Source organism: Mirounga leonina, unplaced genomic scaffold, assembly GCF_011800145.1.
Source record: "Mirounga leonina isolate KUSES-001 unplaced genomic scaffold, KU_Mleo_1.0 Mir_201, whole genome shotgun sequence".
NCBI lineage: Eukaryota > Metazoa > Chordata > Mammalia > Carnivora > Phocidae > Mirounga > Mirounga leonina.
This window is the reverse complement of record NW_023270504.1, coordinates 17,936,134-17,944,852: the sequence shown is the minus strand read 5'-3', so window position 1 is coordinate 17,944,852 and position 8,719 is coordinate 17,936,134.

The following is an 8,719-nucleotide window of genomic DNA, read 5'->3' as shown; positions in this document are numbered from 1 at the left end:
GGAGGAAGGAAGGAAGGAAGGAAGGAAGGAAGGAAGGAAGGAAGGAAAGGAGGAAGGAAGGAAGGAAGGGAGGAAAGGAAGGGAGGAAGGGATGGATGGCAGTGGTTCACATAATAATGTAAGTTAAAAGATACAATACAGTACAGATAGTGCCTGATCAAGAGCAAGAACCAAACACTGTGGTCCAAGAGAGAAGATTAAAAAAACCTATATGTAGGAAGGTTTAATTTTTAGGTCAGTTGTTAGTTCATTGCCTAGGCCAGGTAGGGATGAAGAAAACAAAAATAAAAGAGTGTGGTATTCTTTATCACCCTGGTGCCAAAGTATTTATTCTGGAATCTGTATCTGTTCCCTGCTTCCAGTAATTTACATTTTATTTATCATTCCTGAAGGACTGCCATATGTAAAGCCTTGTGATATCTAGTGTGCAGAAAAGAGTGTGCAAAGTTGCAATATCAGATCGCCTCGGGTCAAATTCTAGTTTGGCCTCTACTAATTCAGTGATCTTGGTAAGTCACTCTCTGTGAGAAGATGGAGGAGGGACTATCAAGTATCCCCCAAACCGAGAAGACACTTGGAAAGCAGAAAATGAAGCAGGCCACCCCACAGAGTTTACACAGTTTTCTTCAGGGTAACTTACTGTCCGGGGATCACGCAGGTACCAACGCTCACAACTGTTTTCCCCAAAGTCCAGACCTCAGTCTACAGATTTTACAGAGCAAGGGATGTGCAGAGGGTGCTGTGGTGAGGTCCAAGGGTCTACCCGTGGGGTCACCTGTGCACCAGAAAGGTGGGTGGAGAAACTATGTTCTCTCTACTAATCATCTAAACAACATTAAGGACCAGAGCAAGCCTTCCTGCATTCTGGTCAGGGCATACATTATCCTCCAAGGGGCCGGGAACACATAACCCTGAGGAAAATCATCACCAGACATGAACAAGATGGAGGGCCAAAGATGGAGTCAGTATTGTCAGCCCTCCTACACCCTCCATGCCTCAGTTCCTTTTTGAAGTGGGGCAGTATGAGCACCTACCTCAGGGGATTGTTGAGAGTACATGATAGACTTAGGACCATACTTGATTCATGATAGATTTTTTTTCTAATTTTGGCTAATAGTATTACTATCTAGCTATGAGAGAACAAAGAAATAAATGTGAAACTTTCCATTTAAGGGAAAAAAAGAATGATTCAATTTAAGATACTTTCTGTGCCACAGAGTTGCTAAACAAATCTTTGCAGCAATTCCAAAATAACTTACCCCAGGGAGTCGGATTTGGTTATTGCCAAACCAGGGCAAATACTTTTTGGTTGTTTTTCAAGGTATTTGAGGCAATCAACAACTTACACATGGTACCCATCACTTAACTATTAAGGTGATGGGTTGGTGCAAATATGACTTTATAATGAATGAAATAGCAAAAAATACCTTGAGAAAGAATTTTACTAATTGTATTATCTATAATAGAGTGTCTACTATGTGCCAACTATTTTATATATTAGGCTGAACCAGATAACACTGACAATATTTTGACATTTTTAATCTAAGAAAATGGCCATGAAATAAGGCTCAGCCTAAATACATTTTTTCCATTCCTCCAAATCACAACATTCTCCTTTTTTTTTTTCCAGGAAGGATATCAAGGCTTAGAAAGATTAGGTGACTTGCCTAAACCACATGTTTACAAAGTGACAACATGGGAATGTGGGCCCAAGCTTTGGGGCTCATCTCATTAGTGGCTAATTTCAACACCCTTTGCATATTGCCCAGTCATGTGAATAATAAAAGATGTAAGAAATATTTGTTATAGTGAATGAGAAACTGGGCAATAAGATATTAAGTATTTAAAAGAAGGTAAATACTTAGTGATTAACCAAACGTAACACAAAGCATGCCACAGTGTTAGCAGAAGGTATGGATTAAAGATGTGAATCCCATGTTGCATAAAACCAAAGAACATTTCTCTTCCATGTAATAATGAGATAATTACCAGCTATTGATTGCATATCCTATTGTACATCCTTTCTCCCTAAATTCTAAAAGGTTATGATCATAGTGAAATGCAAAGGGAATTTATTATTTGTTTGCTTAACTTTTTGAGGGGCGGCAAGAAAGAGAAAATATTATACATTCAGGGAGAGGATCATTTTAGAGAAATCAAAGACTGGGTTGAGGGCAGGGTCACCTGGTGGAAAGTGCCCTGGCTGGGACACAGGAGAGCAGAGCTCCTGACCTACTTCTCTCTAATTGCTGTGAACCTCTGGTAAATCCCTCTCCTTTCCGAGGCCTCTGATTCTACTGTTCTGAAATAAGATAGCTGCACTAGATGCTCTCCAAGTTTCCTAGAGTTCTTATAATTTATTGATCTTGTAAAATTAGACCATTAATTATCTTTTAAGTTTATGCTTTGCAAAGTGTTAAGATGGAAGAAATAAAATGGTAAAACATGAATAAGCTTGTGATCGGAAAAATTTTCCATATTTAATTATGTTTTATTTCTTGTAGAAGTGGACACTGAGGTGGGTTATAGTAAAACCAATATTGGACTAGTGCATGAAAAAAATAGCTGGAAATTACTAAATATGTAAATATTTTTGGAAAATCAAATATTATTCACTATTCTCTATATAAACCCAATCTTACTGCCTGCTTAAGCGTTAAGATGAATGCAAACATTTTGATTCATTCAGATCCATAACATAATTTGGGGGACCTAGAAGTTTTTTGTTTTGTTTTGTTTTGTTTTTATATGTGTGCAATGACATCTCAGGTTTATTTGGTTTTAGAGTTGCTTCTTTGCTTTCAACATCATGCCAGTAAAGGCAAGTAAGGGGATAATCATAGGTTCACTCATATCCATTGCTTCTGCCTGTCAATATCCTAATTACTTCTCTGACTCACTTAGATGACTCAGAGCCAATACCATGAGTACTTATGCTAAGAGATAATGCCAGGGAGACAACTTATAGTAGTTCCAGCTGGTCTTTCTGCTTTTACCCTTCCTCCAGCTGAGATGTTAAGGGCACAGTTAGAGAAGTCTGATCATCAAAAGGGAATTCATTAGCCTTTTAAAATATGACAGCCTCATAGAACAGGCAACCTACAAAAAGATGCACCTTGGACTTGCTGGACAGCATTTCCAATTATCAGCATTTTTTTCTGGAGCTTTAAGTTGTAAATGAATATTCTCAACTAAATATTGCAGGAATATGGGATGGAACATATGTATTAACTTTTCAGTGAAATATATTCTTATTTATTTACATACAGCACATTCTATTTTAAATCTTATATTTATAGAACATCATCATTCACATATTTGACAGGGTAGTTTTTTTCTTTTTTTCTGAAAAGGCTTTTCCAAACCAGAGTATCAAGACGGAAATATTAAAAAGTGACATTGATTGATGGTGAAAATATCCTATTTTCCTTTAACATTTAACAGTTTTTACGTTCTATGATTATGGCTGAAGTAGGAATAGATTTGTTAAAGACCGTAGAATCAATTTACAATTATCCATGAAAACAGAAAGGAAGTCTTTTAATATAAATATTCACTCATCATTAGCAAAGATATTATTAAGTCTCTACTATGTGCTGGGCTGGACTACGTGCAGAGAAATAAACCAGGAAGAGCTTTGCTCCTTAAGGAGCTTGCGATCTTTTGGGAGATTGGCACACAGAAGGATAAAACAATCAGAAAATGGTGATCAACCCATAGTTGATTTATAAACAACAACCACCACAAAATAATGGGTGCATGGAAGAGGGGACTCTCTTCTGAGAGCTAAGGAAGGTATTCCAGAAGAGAAAAAACCTGAGCTGAGTGTTGAAAGATAACAGAGAATATTGCCAGGTGAGGAAACAGAAACAGGGCATTTCCAACAGAGGAGATATCCACAGATGTGAGGGAAGTGTGTGGAGTATTTAGGGAATGGAAGTCAGGCCAGGACAACTCGAGTACAATGGTGAAGGTGAGCCGGTGTCCCGTTCTGCAGATCATTCCATGTGAATGGCTGTCACTCACAGCCCTGGTCTCATCCAGGAGACTAGTGTCCCTCTCTTCCCTCAAGCAGCAAGGGCTTCCTTCTAAAGCTGCAGTCATTTCACTCATGTTTAAGTTTGCGTTTTCCCAGTCACTAGAGATTATAATCAGATTGGACCACTTGGCTTTCATTTTTCTTTGATATATATCTTTCATCCATTTTCCCCATAATTCGTTGCCGTTTGCTTTTTGACTTCTAGAAGTTCTTTACAAATCCTGATCGTCATCCTTTGTCATTTTTGTGTTTGGCTTGTGCTTCTCCAGCATTTTGCTTGTTTGTTCTTTTGTCTGTGATTTTATCCTGTACACGAGCTTTATTTTTAAAGTTTAGTTAACACACACTTACTACCTGACAGGACTCTCCTGCAGACCACGCCTCACCCGCCCCAAGGCCTGCAAGGCTCCTGCCTTTTTTAGCTCTCGTTCCTCTCCCTCCTAGAGCTGAGCCAAGTCTAGGAGCAGCCTAGTGCCTTCAGCGCACCTCCCCATTCTCACTCATCTCCTTCAATTGCAATTATATCTTGGAATATTCAATAAAGAAGGAAAAACCGGGCGTGCTGAAAAAAAAAATGGCAACACGTTTACTCTTCATAACAACTCTAGGGGGAAGGGATGAATATCCTTAAATTACAAGTAAGGAGGCTGAACCATAGCATGAGAGGTTACCTAACTTTTTGGTATGCGTGAGTCCAGGAAATGTTCCGGAGCCCAAGCTTTGAGGCTATGCTATCCTGCTCTCTTTAAAATTTGATCAATTTGCAATTCATTTGGTGCACAATTTGAGTTAGAAGTCTCAGGGCGCCTGGGTGGCTCAGTTGGTTAAGCGACTGCCTTCGGCTCAGGTCATGATCCTGGAGTCCCGGGATCGAGTCCAGCATCGGGCTCCCTGCTCAGCAGGGAGTCTGCTTTTCCCTCTGACCCTCCTCCCTCTCCTGCTCTCTCTCTCATTCTCTCTCTCAAATAAATAAATAAATAAAATCTTTAAAAAAAAAAAGTCTCTTCCCCTCGAATGTGACATCAATTGTTGTACTAGCTACTATTTCCCAGATTGAAATAATAAATTTATTCTAAAGTAGATGTTGATATCTACATGGGTTTCTTTATAGCTCCTTGATTCTGCTTTATTGTTCGGTTTGTTACTTCCTTCGCTGCTACCACGTTGTTCTAATTGTAACTTTACAGCGCTGGCACTAATAAATGTTAGAGCAAGTGTCCTCTTTTTTCGAAATATTTGTCACTCTTCCCATGCATTTATCCCTCCAAAGAAATACAGAGAACCAGCTTCTTAAATTCTATGAACTTTCTTTGGAGGGGCGAGTGGATTTTGACTCGTGACATAATGTACTTTTAAATTAATTTGAAGAAAACTGACATCATCAAAATGATTATATTTTTCATGCTAGAATATGGTAGCTTTCCATTTGTTGAAGTCTTTCTTCTATTTTTTTTAAAGATTTTTTTTAAATTTTATTTGTTTTTATTAAAGATTTTATTTATTTATTTGACAGAGAGAGATATAGCGAGAGCAGGAACACAAGCAGGGGGAGTGGAAGAGGGAGAAGCAGGCTTCCCGCTGAGCAGGGAGCCCGATGCGGGGCTCGATCCCAGGACCCTGGGATCATGACCTGAGCCGAAGGCAGACGCTTAACGACTGAGCCACCCAGGTGCCCCTATTGAAGTCTTTCTTACACATCATAGCATTTTTACACTTTTCTTCTGAAAGGTCTTATACAATATTTGCTGAGCTTACTGCTGAGTTTATTTTTCACTGTTTTCCACTTTTAATGAGATCTCAAATTCCATTAAAATTTCTAATTGGATCCTGCTGATGTGTTGAAAAACTGTTAATATTTGCATGTCTTTCTTTATATAATCACTGTATTAAATTCTTATCTTAGTTCTAGTAGTTTCTTAATTAGTTATCTTAGAATTTTTCTTAGACAGTCATACCTTTGAAAATTGTTAGCTTTATCTCGTCCTCTGCAGTATTTACACTTTTTAATTATATTGTCTCCTTTTGTATGTATATAATGAGAATTATTGGTGATAATATTCTTAATTTTCTAGTTCCTGTTTTAATTGAAATGTTTCCAATGTTTCATCATTATGATGTTCTTACATAGAAGTTTGGTTTTTATTCCTGGAGTATTCACCCTCACATTTAAATGACACTGTCCAGTATAGGACTTTAGATTCCCAATCCTTTGTCTCAACGTTCTAGATCTTTCCAAATGCAGCATCCTATGTTTCTGAGGACAAGTCTGATACTAATGTGAGAGTCATTCCATTGTGGTGACTCATTAGGGTTCGCCACACCTTTCCATGCTAGTTTCTAGAATTGTTTCATCCTTGGAGTTCAAATGAGTTTCATCTAAATGTATGTAGATTGGGAGTTAAGGTGGCTAGACAAGGTACCAGACACCCAGGCTAATTTAATTTCAGATAAACAATGAATTAAAACTCTCTCTGTCTCAAATGCATGTATTTTTATTTGCTAAATCTAACAATCCTTGCAGAATATTTAAGTCCTTTTTCAGCTCAACGAGAAATATTTTTTTTGTTATTTCTTTGACACTTTGTGCTGTGTCAGAAAACTGGTTCTTAAAAAATCATTGTGTATATTGAATATAGTGTTACCTTTATTCCCCAGACAAATTTTTCTTAATTTGGTTGTGTGTCTTAGGCTCTTTAGATGTTCACATGATAGAATAGAACTAAAATGGTGGGGGTTTTGTCTCCTTTCGTCTCTCTGTTCTTATTTTCTGGAAAAATGGATACTGAATATCCTGAGTTTATTCTCTATTTCTCATAACTTTTCTATTAAATTTATATTTTTTTGTCTTTTATGTCTTGTTTTGGGAGATGTTGTCAGCCAAATTAATTCTTAGACCTTCCATTAAAGTGCTAAATTTTAGCTATCATGGTTTTAATTTCTAAGAATGTTTTCTTGATCTCACATTATTCCTTTTTCATAGCAATTTGTTCTCCCACTGTGTCTTTTTAAATTCTCTTTTGTTGCATTATTTTGGATTCCTCTAGGATTAATTCTATTTAATCAGCTTTCTCCTTATACGTGAAGGCGTTGGTTTTCTTCAACTTCTGGTAGCCCTTGATTATCCATTCTTATTTTTATACATTCATGTTTATAAATGAAGGATAGGGCTTATCAATATAAGTAACCAGAGTGGTTCTCACAATAGCTGTAAAAACCTGTTTTGCAGTAAACTTCTCAAACCCTGATAGGAGAGGGAAATTTAGGGTTTCTGGGAATGAGGTCTGGGGATGGTGGATTTCTTTCCTTAGATAAGCAGGAGGAGGCAGAGATGTTGGACCCTTTCATTAGTGTCAAAGCAAGTGTTTCTCTGGGTAACACTTTTAAGATCAAGTACTTTAACAAAGGACCATGTGAAATTTAAGAAAACAACAACACCGCTTTTAGAACAAGTTGATTTCGAGCCATTACTACAAATGATTGTGTTGCAAGGGTACATGATACTTAAAATAACATAGTGATCCTTAGCACACTCACTTTGTGCTCAGCAGAATGGATCATGCCTTGTGCTATTTTCCATTTGTGGGAGTAGAATCTCTTCTCTTATTTTGATATTCAACAGAAAATAATTAGTGGTCAAATTGAAAATACAGAAACTTACTATTGAGTTTCTTATAAAAGAATTATATATGGAAGTAGAGCCAAAGTTCTGAAAAGAGTGTGTTTGCACTTTCAAATATTTTGCTATCAAAGGGTTGGATTACACCACACTTTTAAACTATATGGTGCAGTTTACACACAGAATATTTTAAGTTTAAATTTTTTTTTATTTCATGCAACTACTTTCCTTCCTTGTTTTTGTCTTTTTTTTTTTAAACAAAATTTTCAAATTCGAAATACATTCTGAGTATTTCTCTGAAGCTGAAATGGTGCTTTGTGATGTCAAAGACGAGAAAGCTTGCATCTTTCTATTTGCTGTCATTAGGGTACGACCCACCTGTTTATGGTTCAAAATGAAGCTCTCGCCATCACTCTACATTCTAAGCACCAAAGGGGAGGAAGAGGGTAGGAAAAGATGAAGGGCACATGCTGCCTTTTTTTTTAAGGAAATTTCTCAATATCTACATTGAACTTATTGCCACTGAATGGAATTTAGTCACATGGTACACCTTGCTGCAAGGAAAGCTGGAAAATGGAGTCCTTATTCCAGGTGTCCGGGTCCCCAGTTCAAAACCAATGATCTCTGTTCCAGATTCAAGGAAACAAAAGAGACATGATGACTAAATGCATGTGATTCTGAATAAGATTCTAGACATGAAAAATAATTTACTATAGAAAATTATTGGGACCATGGGTGAAACTGAAATATGGGCTGAGTTTTACATAATAGTATTGTGTCGATATTAAATGTCCTAAACTTGGTAACTATGTTGTGGTTATATAAGAGAATGTCTTTCTTATTGAGTAAATATGCACGTTAAGAAGTAAGAGAGGTCGTGATTTATGGAGTTTACTCTCAAATGGTTTAAGTTTTTTAAAAATACATTTTATAAATTTTATAATAAATATTTTTTATAATTCTTTAAAATTTTTAATATTTTATAAAAATTATTTTATAAAAAATTATATATACATGGATGGATGATAAAAATTATATATATAATAAAATTACATATATGATAG